The 12,857-nt window shown below is 37.9% G+C and overlaps 1 long non-coding RNA gene across 1 annotated transcript; it reads left to right on the forward strand.

Annotated features, from left to right (window-relative positions):
* Positions 1-5,453: 5,453 nt before the first annotated feature.
* LOC115613175 lies at positions 5,454-11,028 on the forward strand. Its single transcript, XR_003993297.1, has 2 exons — positions 5,454-6,323; positions 7,784-11,028. It is a non-coding gene; the product is annotated as an uncharacterized LOC115613175 (long non-coding RNA).
* Positions 11,029-12,857: the final 1,829 nt, after the last annotated feature.

Consider the following 12,857-nt stretch of genomic DNA (forward strand, 5'->3'; position numbering starts at 1 on the left):
CCTGGAGGATGCATTTCTTTCACTGTGTTATGAAAAGCATTATCTATTGAACTAATAGCAGGCTTTGTGTGGAAAGGTAATTTTTCTCTGGATCAGGAATTAAAAAAAAAAAAAAAAGAAAAAAAAAGAAAAGATAAAGACAGGAATACTTTAAAACATGCACTTTAATATGAACAGTGATAACATGAAATGTGAAAACTGATGGGGTTTTATGGGTTTAGTTCCAGAGGGTGTTTGGGTTTTTTTGGTTGGGTTGGGGTTTTTTTGGTTGCTTTTTGGTTTGGTTTTTTTTTTTTTTTTGTGGTGGTTTTTTTTTTTTTTTTTTTTTTTCTTCTCTTCTTTATTTTTAGGAGTTCTACATTCTTTGTATATCACATTTAGGCTAAAAACTAAACATCAGTTATGCAAAACCTAAATTATTCTGCACATGACATTGCATTAGACAAGCTCTGAATTTTTTCTCTTGAATACTAAAAGCTTCTGTTGCAGACGCTGAAGCAATGAAACAAAATCTACAGAAGAAAATGGAATTATATAGCCTTAAGCATTATGGTATGTGGAGCCTGCATGCTGTTCTTTGTTAAACAAGTGCCATATTCCCTGTCTGTCAGGGCTCCCGTTTTCAGCAATAGTTCAGCACTGCCTCTCTAAATGACACATAGCAAGGAAAATAAGGTTTTCAATGAAGCCTCACACAATTAAAATGGTAAATATTTCACATACTATTCTAGTGTCTGCAGGAGGTAAAGCTTCATGTGGTGCTAACTTATCCTCCACAGCCAAAGGAAATGAAGCAGTTTCAGCCATCAGATGGCATGCCTAAATACGTGCTCCAAAGGAGATTGCACATGCTTTGCTTTATTAAAGAGGGGGGGTGGAGGGGGGGAGGTGGGAAAGAGACCAAATTACAAAGAGACCAGTTCAATCTCATAAGACATACAGTAACTATGGGTCATACTGTACCATTGATTTTTTTAGCAGAACTCTTCTTTGATTTCTATAGGGAGTTTAGCTTAAAAATTGATGAGACAATATGCCCTTATTAAAGCAGCCATGTTAGAGGGGGAAAAACAAAAATCTTACCTGTTTAAGTTTCACCCCTGCTCCTACTGAACTCTGACAAAATCATCCATTCCAATAGAACAAGATCATCCCCCAAGCCCCAATTTTTAAAAGCTCTTCGACACAAAAAGCTAGTTTGCAGAATAGGATCAACACAACTGTTTGCAAATAAAGTTTGGCAAGTGCCTAAGAACTTGCAGGGTTGAAGCCCAAATCATTGGGTCGGTTGTCAATCGCTTGCCTATACCCTGTTCCTTAGAGCTACAAGGAATAGGGTAAATGAAACAGAAGCACGAGCAGAATACATGCGTGAAAGCAGAATTTATCTGCACCAAGCGTACCAACTTATTAACCGGGAAACGATCAACATTTTGCTGTGCCTTTATAACACTAACAGAGTGTAATCTAACAAGATTCGGCCCAGGATGCGCTACCTTCTTATACCGTTCGTGGGAAGGTGCACCTACTGAGCTAGCCACAAGAGGGCTCCACCACTGCTCCCAGCGCGCCAATCCGGGCTACTCGGAACTCCTCACAAAGGCAACTAGAGTAAGAATTGACACAGATGCCTGGCAGGATTATTTAAACAACATGCAAAAGCTCTATTATAAAAGGGTTAAAAAGTTTTTAAATACTACACCGCAGTTAATAACAAAAACAACTTGCTGAAGGATTTTTCATGTCACTGGTTCTTCAATTTTAAAACACAGGAACACGGGAAGATCAGTGTCATTGCCTACCTTTTTGGCCTATAACTGCCTGCAAAAACAAGTTAACATATTTCACTTTTATATGTCATACAGGAAATTTAGGTGTGTGCAGCACAAAGGCTGATGCCTGTAACAGCAAACCTGCTTTGTGCAGCTACTGCGCACCATTTATACCAGAACAACACTTGGGTGTTCAGCCAAAGTCCCCTCTGTCCTCAGCTGCACACAAGTGTTGTGCATTTTCTCCCATAAAGTCCAACAACAGAGATTAAGATACGAAAAATACTGAGTCACAAGGGTGAGAGAGTTGGAAGTTAACAACACGACAGCACCATGTGCTAGAACTCAGCAACAAAAAAAGGTCCAAATGCACAGTGCCTTCTCTGGAGGAAAAAAATTTAAAAACAAAAAAACCCAAAAAAACCCAAATCGACTCTTCTCTTTGATTTTCCCAAAACCCCCAAACCAAAAGCAAAAAACAAAGGGGGGTGGGGAGCACATCACAAATGCTGACAGCAGCAGTAGCATTCCAAGACTGAAAGAAGAGATATTTTGGAAAAACCTGGTATAAGGAGCATAATTCTAACCTAGGTGTTTGGGATCCATCCCCAAAAAGCTTCATAATCTTGGTTCACAACTATGATCAGCTTAATCCAGACCCTTAGTACAAAGAACAAAAAAGATCCTCCAGTGCAATCCCTGAGGACACTCAAACAACAGGACTCAAGTTTCTCCACTTTTCCAGCCCTAGTTTTCCACACCTTGCTCAAAGTCAAGCATGTCATTTTGTTCCAAATAAAAGCAATGTTTTCAGGGGTTTCTGCCAGAATGGCAGTCAGCAGGATTTCAAAGTGCAGCAGGAATTTAAAGAATAAAGGCAGAATACGCCATCACCTGCAAAGTGCTGATAATGACAGCAACCAAGCTGGAGAACCACTTGGAATTTTTAATCTGGCTGTGGTTCAGATTAATTAGATACCGACTTTAAAGTGCTTTAAACATGAAAAGCAAAAGATAAGTGTGCTATCTTCAGCCTCATCACCACCACCATTATGCCTAATCCTAACGGTACAAGGCACCTGGTGATACACTAGGCTATTACAGTGGAGAACTGGTTCCATGCTTGCATGGCCTCCTGCAAAACCATGACCAGGTTTCACACCGATCAATAGTTCAAGTAGCTTGAAGAGTTTAGAAAGACAGTAAGACTGAGCTGCTGTACAGTTTTCTATTGAATATTTAGCCAAACTACTATATTACACACATACATAAAAAACCTTTATCTGCTTTTAAGCAAGTGGCAATCGATTGCTGGTTGATGCTTGCAAAAAATTAACCACTGTTCATTCAGATCAGCCCAACAGTACAATTTCTAATGTATTCTGCCTAAAAATAAATAAATAAGTAACAGTACTTAAAAAATAAACAAAAAAATCATTACAATAGTAGCAATTTTCACTTTCAAAGGATCAGGAGCTGTGACAGATACAAAGCAATTAACAACTCCCTTTGGCTTTAGGAGACTACATATACAAACATAACTCCTAAAGCCATTCAGGTGGATTAGAGGACACTGGTCCAAAGATTAACACCTCTCTTTGAAAACCACTTTTACTGCAACAGTGGGAAAGCAACATAAAACAAATCTTTTACTTATCTATTGCTGTTTAGACCAAATTCAGACAACACTACACTGCAGCAAGTGACCTCTCCAGTTTCCAGTTAACTCTTGAAAAAGCAGCTTTTACTTAAAGTGATGGGAGGAAAAAGATTCAAACATTCTGCTGTCTGACTGCACATCAGTGACAGGGAAATGTGGTAGCATTACACTGTATAGAAAATAAATGCATGTTTTTCCTTCAAAGACCATCATCTCTTACTTCCATATGAAATCTAGCTACATTCTCCAAGATAACAGAAGCAAGGATAGGCAAACATAACTCAGTTCTATGGTGCTACAAAGTGTCTCAATACACAAGTACAGTACATGGACTGCTATGGACTATGCGTCTTTCTGCACTGTTCTGATGAACTAACAAACATTTCACACTAGCAATAACCACATTCATCAAATATTCCACCAAGAAATTGCCCTGCAAATTAAAGCCAGAGAAAATTTCAACCAAGGTGTGATTTATAGCTTCTATTCTTAAACTTAATCTATGATCTGTAGTAAAGACAAGTAAATAAATAGCTTAATACCACGAGATATTAGAATCAGGTTTGCTGCACCCTTCAAAATTTTCTGCAAGCTATTATGCTACTTGAAAATACATCCTCCAAACTGTGAGGGTTTGGGTGTGGGGAAAAGTGGCGACTTGGGAGCATTACCTTGCCTTAAGGGATGCAATACAGAGAAAGTTGCACTAAGTAATATTCTCTGTCAGCAACAGAAAAGCTGGGGGATGGATGTAATCATGGAGGAGACTGGAAGTGCTAGAGTGTCCCAAAGCACACTATCTACATCAGAAAATATATTTATATCAGTTTGACATTTTAATGCTACAGAATTGACTTTAGAAAGGGAAAAAAAAGAAAAAAAAAGCTTGCCAAAAAAAAGAGGAAAGAAAAGCAGGACTAAGGAACTGAGAAGGTATTTCCTTATAATAAAAGGAAACTACAGAGCAACCATGAAAGATTATGCAGGGAATAGAACACTTTCCATGAAGAAACAAGATGCAGTCACAGGAATACACTAGCTAGTGTGCAAGGGAGAGAATAAGCAATCACAAAGTTCTTCAGTACTCCTACCAAAAGCATTCAGGCATTATCTTATTTTATAATTAACTTCACATAGTTAAGGGATACACAGACCTTTATTAACTCAACCTCTTGTTGAAAGGAAAGTATCCAACAGCAAAGCTCCATGACACAAGACCCAGTGAGAGAAAGCACAATAACTCAGAATTTCATTTGGTTTCTATCCAGACAAACTGAGGCAAGTAGATTTTAGATTCAGATAAGTCACAGTTCTCCAAGTCATCACAGAAAAATTCTGCAGCCTTTTCCCAGAATTGACTTTGTGACTCTCCTACAAAACATGCTAGAGAGACACCAATGCATTTTATATGCTCTGCCTTTTCTTAAGGTGCCTCATTTTGTTCATCGTTTTAAAGCTGAGGGAGCACATGAGCTCATACCTGATCCTCTTCTGAGGAACAGGGCCCCCAAAATTACTGATTTCACAAGGTAGGTAATTGACCTGAGTGTCAACATCAAATCCATAATAGATGTCTAAATATAACAACCTTAGTATTAAATGATTCTGCTTGACAAAAGCTCTAAGCTATTGCCATGACTGGCAAGTCTTCCATTTCAAAACACAGGGTATTTTCAATGGAACATCAGCAACTTGGTTATGGCACTGTCGCAGCAATACAAGTCTTGAAGACCTACCACCAGCTTTTACATAGGTCTTTCATATAAACAAAGTGTTCTGCACATAAATTGAGAGATACTTCAATAGAAATGTGTGCATTTCAACAGAAGTCTCCTTTGCAACTAATCTAGTCTGTTTTCAAGATCAAAGAGACTTACATTAACATCTTCTGGCTTGCAGAAGAAAAACACACTTAAAACCCACCCAGAACTGAAATTTTAGTGAGCTGCAGAAAAACAGCCATGGGAAGGAAGAGGAAACAGAATGGATAAACCAGTTCATGCTTCAGAAATAGGAGTGATTACAGATTAGCCTGGCAAACTGAACATTTTTAGGAAGGGCTGTTATGTCACTGTGTTGCCAAAATTAGAGAAACTATGTAGGAAGCAATTAGCTACTGTAGCTTCTCCCTACTTAAAATGATTATTCAGGGCTATATTGTAATATGCAGTTGGTCATACCAATTCAGTATGTAACTGTTGGCATTAAAAACACCATTTATTCAATCTCAACTTCAAAAAATCAAATTGAGTGGAGAGAAATAACAGTTCTTTTCTTGACCCATTCTCCATTTATACTCCCATTTGATGCTCAACACGCAGCTTTGTTGCACATATTGTATGAGTGTCCTCCATAATTAAAGCTTTATTTGAACCTCCCCCCTCCTTCCCACATCACTCTTGGTTAGATCAAAACAGTAGAGACAAAAACTGGAACATGCCTGGGGTGCAGAAGGAGAGAAGAGAGACTATTTAACGAAGCAGGCTAATGGTGGTGAGAAGGAAGGGGGTTGATTTTCACATGTCAGAACTGTTGAGCCTACAAATATTACTGAAATCACATCTGGGAACAATGCTCCGCTTTAAGTTCACCCATGAATGTTGCTAAGCAATGGAGAAAAGACAAGGGAGAGGGAGAGTGCCTGACTTTAGGATTAGAAGGATAGATAGGAGGTGTAAAAGGAAGGCTTCTACACAGCCTTATTTATACGAACTTTCAAGTTCTTTGCTTTATTGCCTGTCTTCCAAATAATTTGTACTATAATTAATCTGATTTGGTACAGTATTTATACCAATGCATACCCAGCACACAGAGAGTTGAGCTGCATCCTGGAGCACTGGCACAAGCAGCAACGCACCAGAACTGTCAACATCTGTCTCTGGATTAAACAGGTAAGAACCAGAGAAATTGTCCTGATGAAACTATTATAGAATTTGCTGTCTATATTTTAGAGAAATACTGCAGACACTTGTTTTTATGTAACTTAAACTATGTACAGTATGGAAAATGCTTGTGTTAGCTACAGCTTGCTCTAATTCTATTCCTGTGCTAGTAGTTATAGAAAGGTGTGGTATTTTATCAGTTAAAATAGATAAATGCTGTATCTTCATCTGATTTAAGTGAAGCTTTTCTGCCTGCTCTCTACTGGTATCTTGATATTGTAACAGTTTCTTGTTCTGTTTTAGTAAGATTACTTCCAATCTTTAGGAAAGCAACTATACATTTTCAACTGTAGACAAATACACTGCCTCATATTACTTCACAGCAGAAAATGTTTGTTGCCTTGTTCAGCTAAATACATCCATAAACTATAGCATGTACATTTGTAAAGCACGCATTATTGGAACAGTAAATTGAATTCTTTCAGTTTTACATGGCAGTAGTTTGTGGGGGTTTGTTTTTAATCATCATAAATACTCTAGAATGCTTATCTCTATTACTCTGAATTATATTCCATATGCTAAGGCATGTGCAGCCTTCCAGGTCATTTCATAGGCATTGAACTTTTGCTGTATACCTGTCTTTTTAACAATGGCTAATAACTCATCTGGAAAGACTGTGACACTTGTTGCTGATTAACAGATGTCTGCATACACAACATAAACTAGTAGCATTTCTCAGCCTGAGATCCTAATTATGATTAAGTACCTAGTCAGTATTCTATTTAAAGATATCATGAAGGCCTTTTCCAAAATTCAGGATATTCTAAATATGATCACTTCTGCAGCACTCCAGCACTCTTCTCTGCACATGGGATGCATTTTCCTGATGGGCAAATGGTATTTAACAGACTGAACAACCAAGACCAATCAAGAAGATTCAGTCTTGTAATCAAATTTTATTTTGCACACTTTCCATTAGTATTTTAAAAAGCAGAGACTCTGAACCAAGTATTTTAAGCTCAAAGGAGCTCAGACAACATACAAAGGCAAGTTAAGGCACATGCTGAAGAAACAACTTACAAGTTTTCCATTGAAAGGTGATAAATGAATTACTGAGATCGGAAAGTTTCTCATGCCTAACACAAAGTAGGTCACAGCCCCTTTTACTATATTTTATTTACACACACAGTCAACAGCAAATCAATGGGCAATTGCTTTTACAGCTGAACGGTCACACTCAAACCATCCTTCATCCTCCAAGAAATCATACAGGCAGTCCACTACACAGTGATGAAGTGGAAATGTAAACTAGGTTGGAAGAAAGATCCTGGACAACCATGTTATTGGTTTCATATAGCAAACCTTTTGAAATGGGTGACATGTAAGAAGCATACAGATACACATAATGCTGCACGTTGCATTGCCTAATTGACCCTTTTTTCTTCCTTTTCCTTTTTGTTAATGAAAAGCAAGGAAGGTGAGAAGAAATCTTTCCTATCAGCAGCAGCAGGGGTTGCTGCAGGAAGATGATAATTCCCTCCTGCTACTCTGCTGACAACAACCAAGCTTCACAAGGAGGAGCAAGGCATTTTAATTATGGAATTGAAAACCACCGCCGTTTCTAAAGCTTCACCTCTACTTGGTTGATTACATTAATTTAGGATGAACTGGCTTACAGTGGAATTATGTATTGAAGATAAGGGAAGAAGAAATCAGTGTAATATCTAGTTTGTCTGTGCATAAGAGTCAGTGTGTCTATGTATATAAATACTTTTGGAGCATCCTGGATAAGCAGGGGCTGCTGAATTCCTCAAAAGCACAGTGCAAACTTGAGGGCTCCCTAATTGCACAGGAAGTGTTTTCTAAATGCTGTACTTGAAGGTACACAGGATTAAATGGAAAAGGTGAAAAATATTAACAACTGGCCAGTCAGGGTCCAATCCAATGCCTGCTGAAGTCATCAGAAAACCTGTGGCAGAAGCCTAGAGGTTTTGGCTGCGGCTCTGTCATCAGGTTATCATTATAACAAAGGCAGCCCATAACAGACTGCTAAAATAAATGCAAATTTTGTGTCAAAGACAGTCAGGCACCCCCAAAATTAACAATTTGAGCACACAGCAGCTTACAGGCAGCAGCTTTGGGCATGTGGCACAACATCTGTTACAAAAACACTAGAAAGCAGACCTGCGGCAAATTGGACCACTGCCAGCTCTCAAGATCTCCCCCCCCGCCAAGGCTGTCAAGTAAATGGACAGATGGCAGCCAACGCACTCACAGGATAGTTAGCTCGGTTAACAATCAAGTATGCTAAGTGATTTCAGATCCACTCTGCACCAGGCACTGTATTTTCTATTGAATCATTAACACTATGTCCTAATAGGACTATAGTTTGGTATTAAGAAACTGGCAGATACTGTATTTTGCAAGACAGTTTCTCTGGAACAATTTGTCAGGGAACATCAGATCTGCCTTCATGAATAAAGTCAGAATCTGCCAAGTTTACTGGGCTACTCTGTTCATAATTTTAATTCTACAGTATTTGAAGAACAGGGTTGGAAGCAAGCATTAAAAATGCAGGTCAGTTAACAGCACAAGCTGCTCCCACAGATGCATTCAGCTGAAAGAGCAGAGTAGATGTTAACAGCACACAGGATATCTTATCACAGCGGCTCTTCTGGCTGCCTGGTGTGGTACATCACACCGAGCTCTCCTGGACAGGAGCCTATGGTGAGTCTATGAACATTACACAGATCTTCTGTTAGCTTTCTCTTTCTATTATGACACTGGTTTTCTTCAGAGATGTTTATAGGGCATCCCTATAGTTATACTACGAAAATTGGCAGTAGCAGCCAAGAACTCATACGCCCTGCTTTTCCATTTCAGACACAGGAAGGTGTTAAAAATGTTTCGGGTGACAGGCCCAAGAACTCTGCCATGGCATTGAACTCCTTAGCTGCATGCTCTGTGGGGCTTTCCTCTCTCTTGAAAAGGACAACTGAATGATGCAACTACTCTCGTGTGTGATCACCAGAGCAGGGAAGCCAGAGATACAATTTAAACCAAAAACCAAAAGTGCAAACCTGTCAAAAACGGAGACAGGGAAACAACCGCTTTTTCTGGCTCAACTTTATGAAAATCTGATTAGACCTTAGTGAAAGTTAATCTTTGCCTTCCAGACCTTGGTAAAAAAAAAAAAAAAAAGAAAAAAAAAAAAGAAAAAATGTTTTGATGTCATAGGATCAAGAGGAGAGACACCATTCAACTGTAGGAAAATAGATGCAAAGCAATTTGTTTCCTTGGCACCAATCACCTGGTAAATGTGGCAAAATGCCATGAAAAAGTTCTGCTTCAAAGTTACTCATTGGAAATTAGCAAAGCCCAAGTTCCAGTCTTGTTTTTTACTCACAGGGTCCACACTTGCCTCTTATCTGTCTCCTTCTAATATCTGTCCTATGCCATCTCATGAGAAAATCACAAAAGAGAGTTTTTTGGCTTTCCTCAAAATGTTTTACTGTCATGGACAGATAACACATGGTATCATTAGTCCAGAAAGAGGCAACTATAGAGTGCTACTTTCTGGGTGTGATTAGGCATTCACAGATCAACAGAAAGCTTTCGCTGGGGAGAAAGGGAAGGGCTTTTTGTCAGGTTTTTTCCCCATCTGTCAGCTCAGCAGCAGTGATGGTACCAAATGAAGTCTTTCTGCTCATTCAGCATCTGTAGTCTAATATTTGCCAAGAGTTTGATCTTGACCTTTTGGTTTGTGCCTACAGTACCCAGGATTCCCAGGTGGTCTCACAGCCAAACATGAGTTTAGTTCAGGATTGCTGAGCTTGCAGAATCAGACCACCATAGACTATGTTTTGTTGCTACAGTGTTTAGTAGCAAAATCTAGAATGCTCATATGTCTTAGATTCTTCCTTTACTCTGCTTACAGTCCAATAAGATTGTATTTTGATGCTTTGAGGAAATAAATCAAGCAATTCTTATCAAAACACAGCAATCTGGGAAATTAAAAATGCAAAGAAAAACCACAGATGAACAGGTGGTAAAATTGTGTTTATCTTTTTTTTTTTTTGTCTAGTTATCTAATATTCCAGCCATCCCAAACTACTTCATTTTTACCTTACATAATGCTGGACAAAGTGAAACATCCAGAAAACACCATAAGAAATACAATTTTAAGGCCAATCCTAATTATGGATGTGCAGGTCTAAAATAATTGTAGACAATATGCACACATTAAGGTCAAAAACTAAAGAACGATATATATATCTAGGAGTTCAATTTTTACGTGCATTCTTTCTGCCATACCCTTATTGTTGCCTGTAAAGTCCTCCACTTATTAATTCCATGATTCATACAATCACGCAACAAAAGCATTATGTTTATGTTACATATGGTTGTGTAGCAGAATGTCTGTAGAATAAAGTACACTGATTTAAATCATATTTTAATCATGCAATTAAAGATTCAACAATAATATTGCAATTACAATACTTGTAAAATGCATCTATGTGGAAAGCTAGAAAGTTGGAATGAACATGACAGCCTGATCCCTTGTTGTACAGGTGTACAATAATTCTTAATCTGTTCTCGCCTGGGCAGGTAAGAGGTTGTGTCCTATTCAAGATTAATTAAAAGGAACACTTGTTTCTTCTGAATGATGTCATGTCTAGTAACATACATAAATTTAATTCACATCAGTATTGGCCATGTTGTGTCATGACTTTTTTGGTTTTTTAGGTACAGCATGTACTAATTTTTGACTGAGATTCTTATAGATTGTCTACACATTTTACAATCTCTGTAAAGAATTATGTACTTTTTATAAAGCACCAGCTAATGTATAAGTTGTTTTATTGCTGGTTGGTTGGTTTGATCTTTGACTGTTAAGTGGGCTAAGTCACATGGCAAGAACAGATTATATGCTGTTTGGGCATCTATAACATTAATGCAGAGTGGTTATCACAAAGGCTCAATAATAGCTACCTATCCTTAGCTTATTGCCTTGAGGAAACAGCACTGTCTCCAACACCAAAACCAAAATAACCTCACATTAAACATGCAAAATCCAAGAAGGTCTCAGCTGTAAGCATTCTTTGATCTTTCATAACAGAAGGAAGTGTAAACCAAGATCTAGTTTATTAAGTACAGATCAAAGTGCAGTCTGGTTCCTTCCTTTCCAACAGCAATTAAAGATTAGAGGTAAATTTCTAGAGAAAATTATTTTGATATTTACAGGTTATTTTTTGCAATCGTATAATGTGCTATTCTAATAAAAAAGAAAAAACCACACAAAAAAAAAAACAAACCACCAGCTTCTGGACGCTATGGCCCGTGTTCCTCCTAGCTCTAACTCAGAAATTGTTCTTCCCCTGACATCAGGATGTGTGTTAATTTGGAGCATGGACGTATAGCACTCATTATGAGCAAACAAAGTCACAGTAAGACAGCAACACTTAGATGTTTGACTGTTACGTTCTAAAATGTATTTTACCTACAAAAGACATCCTCCCAACTGATTCAGCTTCTACTGAGACTGGTGGTAGAGGTTATCTGAAAACTCATTAACTATATAAAAAAAATGTAAAAATAGATTCAATCAACCTTGGAAGCCGCTTGGAAGTTACCTTCTGTTCCTAGTACCGTGTGAATTCATAATTTAAGCGCATTGCACCACATAAAAAGCCTATAGTGCACTTGGATTTCTTAGATTTCACTTTTAGGAACAGTTTAGTCACTTCTTATACTCCAAGAATTATAATTCTTTACAGCAGTGGCAGCTTGAAATGCATTATAGCGCCTAATTCTTTTGAAACTTAACTATAGAATTCTCTTAATATGGTCTTTAAAAAAAAACCACAATCTAAGTACCATAAAAATCTTACAGCTTCTTCCATAATTAAATTCTGTCAGCAAAAAGCAGTATCTTGTAGTTTTGCAAGTCAAAGCAGCAGCTGTATATGCTAAAGTACAACTCAGTGTAAGCAGATGTCATTAATGATTGAGACTTTTATGACTGAATCTTTTCTCCAAATATGAGCTAACACATAACTAAGGTTATCTGTGAATAACATGATTCTTTTGTGTATTCAGACAAATATAATCAGTCTTGAGAGATGACAAATATTTTCATTACAAGTTTTATCATTCTCACATCAGTCAACAGGGACTTTGACCTACTGTTCCTACTGATAGAGGTAGCATAGGATTGGCTTCTTGTAAGGCATCACCACCTTTAGCTCACCTAAAACTTAACACACCCTAAAGTAGATTTTATTTCTTAAAATATCAGTTGACAGACAAGTGATAACAGCTAAAAATTCAGACTACCTTCTTTAATAAAACTAACACAGCCTTACCTCTTCAAATTAACACTTCACTCCCTCTTCTCCAGCTCTTTCCCAAGACCCTCTGCTACATTCCAGTACCACCAGACCCCACATATTAACAGCTGGATTATGTCCAGGTTCATCTTCTTACAGCTGGTTTCAAAACTACAAGACAGAATGGCATTTATCCATATAGATGTGCAGCTGT

The sequence above is a fragment of the Strigops habroptila genome, chromosome 9, assembly GCF_004027225.2.
Source record: "Strigops habroptila isolate Jane chromosome 9, bStrHab1.2.pri, whole genome shotgun sequence".
NCBI classification, from domain to species: domain Eukaryota; kingdom Metazoa; phylum Chordata; class Aves; order Psittaciformes; family Psittacidae; genus Strigops; species Strigops habroptila.